This window comes from Heterodontus francisci, chromosome 5 (assembly GCF_036365525.1).
Source record: "Heterodontus francisci isolate sHetFra1 chromosome 5, sHetFra1.hap1, whole genome shotgun sequence".
In the NCBI taxonomy this organism is placed as follows: Eukaryota; Metazoa; Chordata; class Chondrichthyes; order Heterodontiformes; family Heterodontidae; genus Heterodontus; species Heterodontus francisci.
In genome coordinates this window covers 168,124,732-168,140,423 of record NC_090375.1, presented here as the reverse complement: position 1 = coordinate 168,140,423, position 15,692 = coordinate 168,124,732, and positions in this window count along the sequence as shown.

The following is a 15,692-nucleotide window of genomic DNA, read 5'->3' as shown; positions in this document are numbered from 1 at the left end:
TCTGCATTAAATTCCATTTGCCAATCCCTTGCCCACTTTCCCAGTTGATCTATATCCTGTTGTAATCTTAGACAACTTTCTTCACTGTCCACTATGTCACCAATGTTGGTGTCATCTGCAAACTTACTAATCATGCCCCCTACATTCTCATCCAAGTCATTAATATATGTGACAAACAACAGAGGGCCCAGCACCGATCCCTGCAGCATGCCACTGGTCACTGGCCTCCAATCTGAAAAACAACCCTCCACTACCACCCTCTGCCTCCTATCACCAAGCCAATTTTGTATCCAATTGGCTAGCTCACCCTGGATCCCATGTGTTCGAACCTTCCGTACCAGCCTACCATGCGGAACCTTGTCAAAGGCCTTGCTAAAGTCCATGTCAACAACGTCCATCGCCCTGCCCTCGTCAATCCTCTTGGTCACTTCCTCAAAAAACTCAATCAAATTTGTGAGACATGATTTCCCATGCACAAAGCCATGCTGACTATCCCTAATCAGACCTTGCCTTTCCAAATGCATATAAATCCTGTCTCTCAGAATCCCTTCCAATAACTTTCCCACCATTGATGTAAGGCTCACCGGCCTGTAGTTCCCTGACTTATCCCTGCTGCCCTTCTTAAATAAAGGCACAACATTAACTATCTTCCAGTCTTCTGGTACCTCACCCATGGCTAACAATGATACAAAAATCTCTACCAGGGCCCCACCAATCTCCTCCCTTGCTTCCCATAGCATCCTAGGATACATCTGGACAGGCCCTGGGTATTTATCCACCTTAATGTGCTTCAAAACCTCCAACATCTCCTCCTTTGTAATGTTGATATGCTCCAGGATATCGCTGTTCCCTTCCTTGAACTCACTAGTTTCCATGACCTTCTCCACGGTAAATACAGATGAGAAGTATTCATTTAAGACCTCACCCATTTCCCGTGGCTCCACACATAGATTACCACACTTATCCTTAAGGGGACCTACTCTCTCCCTAGCTACCCTTTTACTCTTAATATACTTATGGAATCTTATAGGATTCTCCTTTATCTTGTCTGCCAGGGAAATCTCATGGCCCCTTTTCGCTCTCCTAATTTCCTTCTTAAGTGTAGTCCTACATCCCCTATACTCCCCGAGGGACTCGCTTGATCCCAGCTGCCTATACCTGACATATGCCTCCTTCTTTGTCCTGACCAGATCCTCAATATCCCTCGTCAACCAAGGTTCCCTAAACTTGCCAGCCTTGCCCTTCAATCTAACAGGAACATTTGCCTCATTATTTTTGTTATTGATTCTGCTTCTTTTCTTTTAGAATTGTTAAAAAAAAAAATTCTTTGAATGTAAGTTGGATATTGAATGAATTTTGTCAGGAACCTCATTTGCAGTATTCCTTTGTGGAGCACTGTACTTTCTTCACAGGCGCAGATGTGCTAACATATGGCAAGGAGGTGTTAGCATGTCCACTCGGAATTCCTAGTGACAATGAGGCAACAGTGTTTGTGGTCTGTTTACCAATTAGAGGCCTCTTTTGTTGTTCCCTGCTGACTGGTGTTTGTTGTATTTTAGCATCAGCGAAGACATCAAGAGGAGGAGCTAAGTAGACAGCTCGGGAAGAAAATTAAGAGAGCTAGGGCCAATCTCGGTCTAAGGCAGTACTGCAAAATGGATGATAGCGAATCGACAGCCCAATTTATACACCACATGGTTTCCCCTTCCTTTGACTTTAATGAGAAGAAAATCGGATGGGGTATAAAATGACTGGCTGCTTCACTATCACTCATTTTGTGTTACCATTGAAGACCAATTTCACCTCCTTAGTCTGCCAGACACCACTCATACAACCCATTGTGCCTGTTTTGATCACAGGCATTTGCAGAGGCTGCTCTGCTTGCTTGCTTTTTCTCACCTAAGTGTCTGGTCTTGGCAGAATCTAAAGGAAGTACAAGAAACACTATTAATGAGCACCTCAGCATAGATAATTTTAACCAATTATGTGCACAACTTTGTATGTTTTTCTCACTCTAAAGTTGTATTTTTGTGGTCTATTTTATTCACGTAGTAAGCCCTGATTTTAAATGGGGGTGAGGGGCAAGGCTGGGGCCTGTTGAGCAGGTATCAGCCTCACCCTGGCTCACCATTTTAACTCCCAGGCATAGTTTAAAAATTAGCCAGGGCTAATTGCTACCTAAACCTGGCTTCAACAGTGTCAGGCTGGCAAACAGGGTGAGGCAAGTGCAGCAGAAACCATGACTTTGGACCCACAGGAATGGTCCACGGCAGTCGTGTAAGTGGTGGTGAGAGGTAGGTAATTGCATCAGAGGATGTAAGCCGAGAGCTCTATCTTTCTTTGTAGGGCCCAGAGGAGCACTTCTACTCACAGGGAAAACTTTCATTAAAAAATTGTACTTACCTTTTTGGCCATTTCTTTGGGCCTGTTGCTCAATCATGCTCAAAGCTCCTGGCAAATCTGCTCCAAGTGCCAAACATGGGTGTCGAGAGCCAAACGAGAGTTAAAATATAGAATAATGCCATCAAACCCTGACTTCTGAATTTCAATGAGGCACGCTCTTGTCTGGTACATGGAACAGAAGAACAGAAGAAATAGGAGCAGGTGTCTTGAGCCTGCTCCACCATTCAATACAATCATGGCTGATCTGCCTCAATTAGGCATTTCCGCCCACTGCCCATATCCCTTGATTCCCTGGGAAAACAAAAATTGATTTTTCCCAGCCTTGAATACATTCAAGGAGCATTCACAACACTCTGGGGTAGAGAATTCCAAAAATTCACAACCCTCTAAGTGAAGAAATGTCTTTTCATCTCAGTCCTAAATGATTCTATCCTGAGACTGCGCTCCAGTGTTCTAAATTCCCTAGGCAGGGGAAAGAACGTCTTGTCAAGCCCCTTCAGAATTTTACATGTTTCAATTAGGTCACCTCTCATTTTTCTAATGGTGGGAAAGGGCCTACAGCTTTTAATATTTTTTTAAGAAAATGAATAATAATATACTTATAAAAATTCAAATTCTTGCTAAGGTCTTGAAGGCTTTTAAAAATGGCACTGGCGGCGGCGCGGTTGTGCTGGATGCCATTACTGGGGATGGAGCGGCCGCCCTTTCTACCGTCATCGGGGGTGACTGTTCCACCTCCTCCATTTAAAAGAGCCCCCGCGCGTAATATCACGGGGGCTCAGCAATCTGCGGCGCACTCAAAATTCAGCCCAAGTTTCTCTCCAGCCTCAAGGAGATGTCCTTAACCTTGACAGGCAAGACAGCCTTTGGGACTCATGCTGTTGGCTGCAGCAAACAGTATCTATCCCCCTAACTATACTGTTCCCCACTACAACTACATTCCTTTTATACTCCTCCTGACTTGAATGGCCCGCTGCACCACAGTGCTATGGTCAGTTTGCTTATCCTCCCTGCAGCCCCTGCTCTCGTCCACACAAGCTGCAAGATCATCGAACCTGTTGGACAAGTACAAGGGCTGAGGCTCCTCCATTGCTACCTTATGGATCCCCATACCTGCCTCAGTTGTAGCCACACCCTCTGTCCCTGACCACAGACCAAATCTGAATTACCTAGCCTAAGGAGTGTGAATGTCTCCTGGATCAAAGGTTCCAGGTAACTTTCCCACTCCATGATGCATCTCAGTGTCTGAATCTTGGACTCCAGTTCATCAACTCTGAGCTGAATTTCCTCAGTCTGCAGACACTTACTGCAGATGTGATTGCAGTGGATCATTGTTACGATCAGGTGAGAAAGGTGTCTAGGAGTCCCTCTCAGCCTTCATCTGGTCTTATTGTTACAGGGTTTAATCTTAAACACACCATGTTTTTAGCACCTCATTGGTGAATCCTTGTTCACTGTAATAAGGCAAAGAAACCAGCACAAACAGGCTTTCTTAGGTTTAAAGAAGAAAAGTTGAAATTTATTAAACTCAAACCTAAATTCTAATTCAGTTGATGCCTACGGATATCGACGCATCCACGCTAGCATGCATACGCAATACAGACACGCAAATAGAAACAGAAAAGAGCAGAAGAAATAAAGTAGAAAAGTAGAAAAGAGTTTTTGTACTGGGTCTTCGAGCTCACTGTAGAGTCCTTGATTGTAGGTAGATCTTGCTTTTCATTGGGGCTCAGTATTATTCTTAAACCTTGTTCGCTGTAGGAGACTTTTCTCTCTTGGGGTTCATGTGTCTTCAGTGGATTCAGAGGCTTGTGAGAAAGAGATGGGAGCAGGCAGACAGGAGAGATCTTCTCAGTCCAGGAGCATTCTGCTTTCTGCCAAAACTGTTTGTACAAATTCAAAAATCTCAGGTTGCCCAGCAGGTTAGTCATGTGACTATGTCCATTTGTGTATTCGGTCACCTTAGCAGTTAACCTGGAATGTGAGCTCCACCACCTTCAACGTCTTGTGATCAAAAGTCCATTGTGGATTGAATGTATCAGGGAATGTCTACTTTGTCCCTCCAAACATTGTCCATTAATATTCAACTGTTTTTTCCAGCCATGGCTTATCTGTTTACCAAGTGCTCTCCAGTCACAGTTTAAAATCAATGTTCATAACTAAATTAATGTGCCTCATTCTTGGCAGGTGGGGGCTGAGCATGACAATCACACTGGTGTCCACCAGCTCCCTCATACTACAGCAGCAACACATCACCTGCTCTGCCAACTTTACTGTGTTTTATTTCGCTAATTAGGTTTCAAGTTTAGAAATATCACTGATAGTTTGTAGTTATATTAAGTAGTTTAAATAGTTAAGCTATAGGTTTAATGCAATACTTCTATCTGCTCAGTATCAGTTTAAACAACTGCTCCAATTTAGAGAGAAAGGAAACCTTAAAACTCATCAAACAATCACCTACCTACCATGCCTTTGGGCTTCAGCTCTCAGGTCTCACTGTCTCTGGCTCCCTCTCTTTGATTACTGCTTGTTCTGTAAAAGACCAGAACAATATCTCCTCCTTCACTGCAGCTGATCTTCTATCTATGTCCTTGGTTCCTACATGGATCACAACAACTGGATCCTCCCCCTCCCACTCCAAGTGCAGACAATACAACCTTTGGAACTCTCGGTCTCAGCTGTAGAGAAAAGTATTTATCCCCCAGACTATACTGACCCTTATTGCTATCACATTCCTTTTCACTGCTGTTATGACCAAGGTGGGAGGAGTGCACTGTGAATTCAGTCCCACTTCTCCACAGGTCACAACATATATTTAAATTTTCCCACTGTCCGAAAAAATGAATCAGATACTCTACTTTTCCCCAGGATAAAGCACACCAACCAGGTTTATTTAATAAACAACAGGATTATTCATTTATTATAAACCAAGTTTTAACCAATAATAAAGTCAAACCAACTGACTTTTTTTAACAGTTCAAAACAAAACCAATTTTTTCCAGAGGCAAGTAATGTGACAATCATAAATCTTGGACTTGTCATTTCCTTGTAAATAGCTCTTTCAGGGTCAAACAGGTGCTTTCCAGTAAACTTGTTTACATTCAGTCTAAATCATCTGGTAGCTTCTTTTAAGAAAAACACCCCAAGTTCAGCCTCTTCAAGATTCCAGGTGAATCAGTGTCCACAATCCAACTCTAATTTCTTAAACCATATTGTACAAAGAAAAATAGAAACGCTCACGTAACACTCCTCCCACTTGAAAGGCATCCTTCAACATGGTGCGGTAGTCAGTTTGATCATCCGTCCTGCAGTGCTTGTTCTCATCCACACAGGTATCAAGTACCTTATATCTGTTGGTCAAAGTCAAGGGCTGAGGCTCCTCCATTACAGCCTCGATCCTCATTCTTACCTGACTCACAGTCACATCCTCCATTCCCTGACAATTGACCAGATCTAAAGTTCAACTTAACCTAAAGGGTGTGACTGCCTCCTGGAGCAAAGTGTCCAGGTAACTGGACCCCTCCCTGATGCCCTGCAATGTCTGCAGATCGGAATGCAGTTCAACAACCCTAAGCCAATTTTGCTTTAACTGTAGACACTACCACAGATATGGTTATCCAGGATTGCAATGCTTTCCCCGCTTCCCACCCATCTCCAAGGGCAGGATAAAATCCAGTCCTAGGTATCTTAACTAGCTTGCAGTTTCTTTTACAGTTTTGAAGTCCTGATTGAAATTCTAAATATTCAACTAAATTACAGCTTGTGAAATGCTTACCAGAGAAATCCCACTTGCACCAATTTCCCGACTTTATCACTCCTTTATGACAATACTGTGCTCCACAGACTCGCCATCTGGTCAGAATACGCCTCTCAAAATATTGTGTGGCACAACGTCAATAAGGATCAGGTCAGTAAGGAACTTCAAGCATTTCGGCCATGATATTTACAGGGAAGTGGGGAGGGAGGGGGGCAGGAACGGTTGTGGTGGCCTCCCCTGGAAATGTGGGCTGTGCCAAAATCCTGCCGAATTTAACAGCATGGCCTCATTTGAATTTTGTTTCTCCTTTCCCTGGCCCACTGCCAATCAGATTGTGAGACTGGCTGGCTTTCAGGTGGGACAGCCTGCGCTGGAAAGCCATAGCAGATGAATAGACAGGACAAAGGCTCAGAAGGGAGATTACATGGTGATGGGAGACATTGAAGAAATTGTGAGGGGGTTGAAGAGATCACCAATGAGTTGAGAGATCGCAGAGCAGTTTAAGTGATTGGGGATCATTGAGTGGGGGAGCTCATGGGTTGGAGGAGGGATTGTGGGCTGGTATCAGCATATCATGGGGAAGGAAGCAGGTTTTCTTGAGGGGGGGAAGAATCCCTGCTTTTCATAACCCACATGCTGTGCTGGAAAGCCACTTCTCTGCTGGAGCTGGCTGTTCTCACTTCCCTCCAGCTGCCGGCTTTCCCTTGCTCTCGGAAACCCACAATGGAGATAGTAAAGCTAATAATCTGTTAAGGTTTAAGAGTCATTGCCTCTTTAGCATATTTGAATAATTGACCCATCTCTTGAGAGCTTGTTAGTTCACCATCCCACAACCCACTTTCATTAAAACCAGATGTGGGTGCATTCAAGGAAGGTTAGGCATTAGGGGGTGCAGTGGAGCAGGGGATGGGGGGGAGTGGCATTTGTAGGTGTGAGCTTAGATTCAAGGATTGACTCTATCTCATGGTTATAAATGCCACTCAGATGATCTAAATGGTAAAGGACTGTGTAGACAGATATTAGCAAAACTTCAGTGTCAAGATCTTGCTGGGAAAATAGCACAATGAATTAGGATTTGATTCAAATGTGTAAACAGTGTGATTATTAACAGAGATGATTTAGACTGGGTTTTTGGTGAGACGTGGGCTCTGTGCTTAATCCCTTACAGCTCATTATTTTTTATCACTGGCCCAGAAATGGGCATAAAGAACACTTTTATTCAATTTACAGAAAGTATTAAAAGTGTGAGAATAAAGTGATTAACAGGTTGGAAACTGATAAGATAAGTTAAGTGAAATAGCCAATAAATAGTAATAGCTATTAAACATAGAGAAGAGCTGTTTTATGTCTGGCAGGAAATGCAAAGATTGTCTTTTCCATATATTGGTTTACAATAAAAGTAACGCTGCAGGAAGGAGACTTGGGCAAATTACTGTCCAGTCACTAGGGTTCACAAACAATTCGAGGTAGTTATAGGGAAAGCAAGTGAGGTTCTTGGAAATATTGTATTGGTAGATCAAAGAATGAAGTTGAGAGTATCCTGCTTGGATTATATAAGGCTTGAAACCAGACACACTTAGAAACATAGAAACACGAAAAATAGGAGCAGGAGTAGGCCATTTGGCCCTTCGAGCCTGCTCCGCCATTCAGTATGATCATGGCTGATAATCCAACTCAGTAACCTGTTCCTGCTTTCGCCCCAAACCCTTTGACCCCTTTAGACCCAAGAGCTATATCTAACTCCTTTTTGAAAACATACAATGTTTTGGTCTCAACTGATTTCTGTGGTAGCAAATTCCACAGGCTCACCACTCTCTGGGTGAAGAAATTTCTCCTCATCTCAGTCTTGAAAGGTTTACCCCGTATCCTTAGACTATGACCCCTGGTTCTGGACTCCTCCACCATTGGGAACATCCTTCCTGCATCTACCCTGTCAAGTCCTGTTAGAATTTTATAGGTTTCTATGAGATCCCCCCTCACTCTTCTGAACTCCAGCGAATATAATTCTAGCCAACTCAATCTCTCCTCATACATCAGTCCCACCATCCCAGGAATCAGTCTGGTAAACCTTCGCTGCACTCCTTCTATAGCAAGAACATCCTTCCTCAGATAAGGAGATCAAAACTGCACACAATATTCCAGGTGTGGCCTCACCAAGGCCCTGTATAATTGCAGCAAGACTTTAGAGCACTGTGCCCAGTTTTGGAGTGTATTTGTTGATTATTATATGGAATTTGTGTATCCTATATTGTTTTGAATTGCCTCCCTGGAATGAAGGAAGATGTTATTTCTATGATTATATTGAGAACTCAAGTTAACCCCCAAATATATCTCTAACTTTGATGCAAATCATTTTTAGTTGGGTGTCAACTAGACTTCGGATCACAATAAGGCCGTGTAATACTGCGTCATCTCAAACTACCTGGATTTGACAAGATGTGGATTATTACTGTAGTACATTATGAAGCCAGGAATAAAAAAGACCCCAGGCACTCTTCTTTCCTGCTCGTCAATTTATAACCTTACTGCAGAGGCATTTTAAATGTTCTGAGAGCGTGGCTGTTCCTGCTGCTCTCCCAAAACATTAAAAATTTATTGCCAGAGGGTGAAGTTTTGTGCTTACATGTAAACATGTCTACATAGATATCTCTCCTGGTGCAGTGTGTCGCAGCCTGCCATGTAACACAGGCCTTTCTGGCAGTCCCTTGCAGTTATCAGGTACCATTCTCAGACAATGCAACTGTAACCTAAATATTCATCCTTTGACCTCGAACTGAACTGGACAGCCATTTCAATTGGAATCAATGTGAACAAGGATGATGCTGGAATTTTCTGAATAAATTAAATGTTAGTCTAATTGGAATTTGAATGTAACTGACCTAAGAATAGTATGGAGCTATTGATATGACACAACATTTGTTGCTGTTCTGTACATCTGAGACTATTTTTGAAAATTACATTCTTGCATAACTTATGCGGCTATCCATGTGAGATGTCTTCTACCCATGTCATCTAAATAGATTTCTCATTACTATCTTTTTACAAAGAAATCTAAGTTTTCAATCTCAATGTTAGTATCACCACTGAAGCTAGTTAAAAACACTTCAAGATATTTCTAACCACTATGATGGTTGAAAGGGTCTTCGTATGACGAATGTGAAAAGTCAATAGGGGTAAAATTGGTCCAAGAGTAAAGTACTGCAGATGCTGGATCTGAAAGATAAACAGAAACCACTGGAAGCACGAGGCTGATCAGTCAGCATCTGTAAAGAGAGGAACAGAGTTAAGGGCTGAATTTTTCAGCAGAGCCCTAGTTCCCGCCATTGGAACTTGAAGTGGGATCCGCTGGGATGGCTATCCAATTAACTGCCAGCTGGCGGAGGGGTTGTCCAGTGAGGCATTGGTGGTGGCATGAGATCACACCGCTGGAAGTGCTGGCACCATATTTAAAGGGCTGCCAGCACTCTTTTAACTCATTCCAACCATAAAGAAGCCTGAGTGGAAGACCTGTGAATGAAAGCCTGTTCAAGAATGGCAGAAGTAAGATCCTGGGTGGCCCCACTGTTTAACGATGCCTCCCTGCAGGTTCTCCTCCAGACTGCCCGGGCAAGGCGGGACGTAGTCTTCCCCTGGCATGGGTGGAGGAGACCAACCACCAGATCAAGCAAGCCTGGACGGAGATCTCAGAGGATGTCAGCAGTCGTGGGGTCATCCCTGCAGCCTGGTTGCAGTGCTGCAAGCAGGTGAATGACCTTGTACAATCTGCCAAGGTGAGAGCACCAGATATTGCTTTCCTTTGGGCCTGGTGTAAGATTTGATAAGGTGGGAACAAACTTGGCAGCACAACAGCTTCTTGTGAATCGCCTTAATTGAGATAAAGGTCAGGACAAGTCTATTAAGTTTTCTGATAAACCATACTCACAATCTCAGGTTAAGTTTTCAGATAAACCATGCTCACAAACTCAGGCATAGAAACATAGAAAAATAGGAGCAGGAGTAGGCCATTCGGCCCTTCGAGGCTGCTCCGCCATATATTATGATCATGGCTGATCATCCAACTCAGTAACCGGTTCCCGCTTTCGCAGTAATTAACAGTCCAACACAGATACTACCTGTATTAGAGACTGGACGGCAGAGCACACGACTTTCTTTTGCAGCTTGTGGTCTTCAAGTTTTGGGTCTCTCTCTCTCGTTTCTTGTTGTTGTTCAAAATTCTCTGCTGCACAGTAGCAAAGACAAGACTACTATTATCCTAATATAAAAGCAAAATACAGCAGATGCTGGAAATCTGAAAGAAAAAAAAGAAATTCTGGAAATACTCAGCAGGTCTGGCAGCATCTGTGGAGAGAGAAGCAGAGTTAATGTTTCAGGTCAGTGATGCTTCATCAGAACTGGCAAATATTAGAAATGTAAAAGGTTTCAAGCAAGTAAAGCGGGGGTGGGGCAAGAGATAACAAAAGAGAAGGTGTTGATAGGACAAGGTCACAGAGTTAACTGACCAGAAGATCATGGAACAAAGGCAAATGGTATGTTAATGGTGTGCTGAAAGATAAAGCGTTAGTACAGAGAGGGTGTGAATTGACAAAGCACTCCAAGGACAACAATAAATTTTTTAAAAAACAGAAACAGTGGGTAGGCACAGTAGAAACAAACTAACCAAACAAAAAAACTAAAATAAAATAACCAAAAAAAAAGAAAAAAGAAGAAACAAAGAAAAAAATAACTAAACATAAAAAGGGGGGCCCATCATGCTCTGAAATGATTGAATTTAATGTTCAGTCCGGCAAACTGTAGCATGCCTAATCGGTAAATGAGATGCTGATCCTTGTGCTTGCATTGATGTTTGGTGGAACACTGCAGCAATCCCAGGATAGAGATGTGAGCATGAGAGCAGGGGGGTGTGTTGAAATGGCCAACAACCAGAAGTTCGGGGTCATGCTTATGGACTGAGTGGAGGTGTTCCGCAAAGCAGTCACCCAATTTGCATTTGGTCTCCCCAGTGTAGAGAAGACTACACTGTGAGCAGGGAATACAGTATACTACATTGAAAGAAGTACAAGTAAAGCGCTGATTCACCTAAAAGGAGCATTTGGGGCCATGGATAGTGAGGAGAGGGGAGGTAAATGGGCAGGTATTACACCTCCTGCGATTGCAGGGGAAGGTGCCATGGGAAAGGGACGAGGTGGTGGGGGTAATGGAGGAGTGGACGAGCGTATCGCGGAGGGAATGATCCCTTCGGAATGCTGACGGGGAAGGGAGGGGAAGATGCATTTGGTAGTGGCATCACGCTGGATGTGAAGGAAGTGGCACAGGATGATCCTTTGGATATGGAGGCTGGTGGGTTGGAAAGTGAGAACAAGAGGAACCCTGTCGCGGTTCTGGGAGGGAGGGGAAGGGGTGAGGGTGGAGGTGTGGGAAATGGGCCGGACACAGTTGAGGGTCCTGTCAACCACAGCGGGGGGGAATCCTTAGGTGAGGAAAAAGGAAGACATATCAGAAGCACTGTCGTGGAAGGTAGCATCTTCAGAGCAGATGCATCGGAGACGGAGTAACTAGGAGAATGGAATGGAGTCCTCACAAGAGGTAGCGTGTGAAGAAGTATAGTCAAGGTAGCTGTGGGAGTCAGTGGGCTGATAATAAATATTAGTAGACAGCCTATCCCCAGAGATGGTGACAGAGAAGTTGAGGAAGGGAAGGGAAGTGTTGGAGATGGAACATGTGAAGGTGAGAGAAGGGTGGAAATTAGAAGCAAAGTTGATAAAGTTTTCTAGTTCCAGGTGGGATCAGGAAACGGCACTGATACAGTCATCAATGTACCAGAAAAAGAGTTGGGGGAAGGGGCCTGAGTAGGGCGGCACAGTGGCGCAGTGGTTAGCACCGCAGCCTCACAGCTCCAGCGACCCGGGTTCAATTCCGGGTACTGCCTGTGTGGAGTTTGCAAGTTCTCCCTGTGTCTGCGTGGGTTTCCTCCGGGTGCTCCGGTTTCCTCCCACATGCCAAAAGACTTGCAGGTTGATAGGTTAATTGGCCATTATAAATTGCCCCTAGTATAGGTAGGTGGTAGGGAAATATAAGGACAGGTGGGGATGTGGTAGGAATATGGAATTAGTGTAGGATTAGTATAAATGGGTGGTCGATGGTCGGCACAGACTCGGTGGGCCGAAGGGCCTGTTTCAGTGCTGTATCTCTAAACTAAACTAAAACTAAACTAGGACTGGAACAAGGAATGTTCGACATATCCCACAAAAAGACAGGCATAACTAGGACCCATGCGGTTACCCATAGCAACACCTTTTACTTGAAGTTAAGTGAGTGGAGTTGAAGGAGAAGTTGTTCAATGTGAGAACAAGCTCTTCCCACCTACATCCGTGACTTCTGACGCCCTATGTTATTTCGACAATTTCCAGTTTCCTGGCCCTAACTGCCTCCTCTCCACTATGGACGTCCAATCTCTCTACACCTCCATCCCCCACCAGCATGGTTTGAGGGCTCTCCGCTTCTTTCTTGAACAGAGGCCCAACCAGTCCTCATCCACCACCACCCTCCTCCACCTGGCTGAACATGTTCTCAGCAAACATCAACGCCAGCTCGAGGAACAGCATCTCATTTACCGATTAGGCACACTACAGCCTGCCAGACTGAACATTGAGTTCAATCATTTCGGAGCATGACGGCACCCCCCTTTTTATGTTCATATACTTTTTGTTTGTTTTTCTTCTTTTTTCTTTGGTTATTATATTTTAGTTTTTTTTTTAGTTTGGTTAGTTTGTTTCTATTATACCTACCCACTGTTTCCAGCATTTCCTGTTTTCACTCCTTTTATCCTGGCAGCTTTCCAGTTAACCCCCCCCTCTCCCAATCAGTGATTTGTCTTGTATTAAAGGATGTCTTTCTTAACCAACCAAGGATCATTTTGTAATGGTTGCTAATCTTTCGGATTTGTGCAAGCAGTACCCCCTTGTGTAGACTACTTTATCACCATGCTTTTACATTTCAAGGTTCCTTATCTCATTATAAGGCAAATCTACACAGAAACTGTTTTCCCTGTCTGCTCTCAAGGTCTCACCCTTTTGCTGCAAGTAAGCATTTTAAAACTTGACATAATCTCCCAGAATCCCTCTGCCTTCACATCTTGACCATACTGTGCCTTATTTCCTAAGTTTTTCCACTTTACTATACTGCAAAGAAGGGTTCTAACAAAGCTAAATGTTAGTTTATGATTTCTAGTTAGTTGTTAGTTTATAATAGCTTGATTTTAACAATTAGTACTCTGATTAGTAACTTTTAGTAACCTAATAATCTTACATTCCCCACGTCAAGGGGAAGATATCCTTATCGACCTCTCATTAATTATTTTACTATTTTCAAGAAAAGCCATGATCTCTAAGCTTTGTGTTTTGTAACACACTTGTCCCATCAGTAGCAAATAGCAAAGCATTAACAGTTCTATTAATACTATGGCCTGGGTTAGTATCATAAACATGGACAAAGTCCAGAGCCATGAATGTTGGCCTACATTAGATACAGTCTCCCACCAGTGGTGGTCGCCCAGCCATTGTATTTTCTGCATTCTACGGTCATTGTTCTGCATCATTCTTACGAATTTTTCTGTGAGGTGGTAGTCCTTTCTATTCCAGGTTGCAGTGTTGACTGCTGTACTGATACCCAACTATTCCCCTTCCTTGATTCTAACCCACCTAATCATGATGATAATATCCGCAGATCCATGGCCCAATCACACTGGTCACAAAAGGATCATATTAAATTCATTACAATATCACAATACTTCCATCATGCATGGACTTAAAAGATTCTCCAGCACTCTCTTGGCCTGTATCCATCTTGTGGACAGTTCTTTCTAAATATTATTATTTTTCTAGCCCTTTAACTGTCTCCCTGAACTTGAATTTTACTCCTCTGATCATTACCAATGTATTTAATTTATCCTGATTATTGTAAAGTCATTTTCTCTATGGAGTATGTGTCAATGTCTTTATAATTTAAAATGTTGTCTCACTCTACTGATCACATTAACCATTTCATGACATGCTGTTTGTCAAGTAGGTGAACATGTCTGAGACCCATTCTTCAGTGCATTTCACCATGCATTTTGCATGTTAGTTGCTTCACGTGTAACAAATCACATCTGCACACTTACACCGGTATCCCAATATCATGCCACACATTCTCGACTCTCAGGTGATCTTATGAAAATATCAAAAGGTCGGGGTGGGGGTGGGGGAGGTGTGGTGGTGTCTGTATGAGATCTTTGCTTACCTACCCCTGCATGGTCCCGATGTCTTGGGTAGTGGCCAGAGTTTCAAATGTAGCACTCTTTAAAAAAAACTCATAGGCATGGATACAAATATCTCTAAGAGAAAACTATCAAATTATTAGTCTTATCTACACTTTTCTGACTTTCACTGGAAAGTTCTAGACTTCTTGGAAGTTCTACACTATATTAATTTAACAGTTTAAATTCTAATTTCACGATTGTTTGTCCCCAAATTTCCTTTATTAGCTCTTGTATCAGCCAGATGTAATTGACAATTCCCATTAATTATAATTCTATTTCATTTTGAGCCCTGCAGAAACTTTACATTCCAATATTCATAATATCGTTAGCAGAAATAAAACATTCCCACTTAATTCCAGGCATTGCCATATTTTGTTTTGCTCTCTCTATCTTAGATGACATTTTAATTTCTTCAAAGTAACTTGTTAAATTACACTGGATTTTCAACATCTCAAATTATTCCAAATTCAAATAACAGTGTTGCTGGGGTGACGGGTTTTCTTAATGTTCCATTTAATTTCTTCCCAAAAGGAACTTTGTTTTTCTATATATATACTTAGGAACCACCTAGGCTGCTTTTCATCATTTTTTTTGTTGAATGAAATTTTGACTATCCCCTTAAATGTCAAATAAATTCTCCTTTGAGTGCTTTAAATAACCGTTCATATCAATTTAATTTTGTTTATCGATTTCAATTTCTTATGCCCAGGCTTGGTGGCATTGCAGGGTTTTTTATATTAATGACAGAAGTGCTTGCAACTATCTCTCCTTCTCAAGCACTTTGTCTTGGAAGATAACAAATAAAAGTTTTTGAAAAGGCAAAGCCTTTAGTCCAAATTATGACTAAGCTGTGACATTTGATGTCTACAGTTAAGTTCTTAAATTCATAAAGCTACTGTATCTCTTGCTGAGCATTAGTTCTCATGTGGCTTTGCAAAGCATTGTCACTTGTTTGACAAAATACACAAAGAATCCATTGTGGCTTTGCCCCAAAGCCCAATGGGTAAATTTGTACAATTATATCTGACAATTTAGAAATTTAAAATTTAATAATGTCCAATATATAACTTTTACTCTCAGCAATGCAAAAATTGTGTGGTGGATTAAATGAAAAAAAAAACAACAGCTGCAGCGGGGTTAATTTCTTTGCTGGCCTCCAAGGGGGCGGAGCAATACATTCTTACGTTACATAACCTTTTTTTAAAATTACAGGATCAAAAAGAAATAAACTCCACT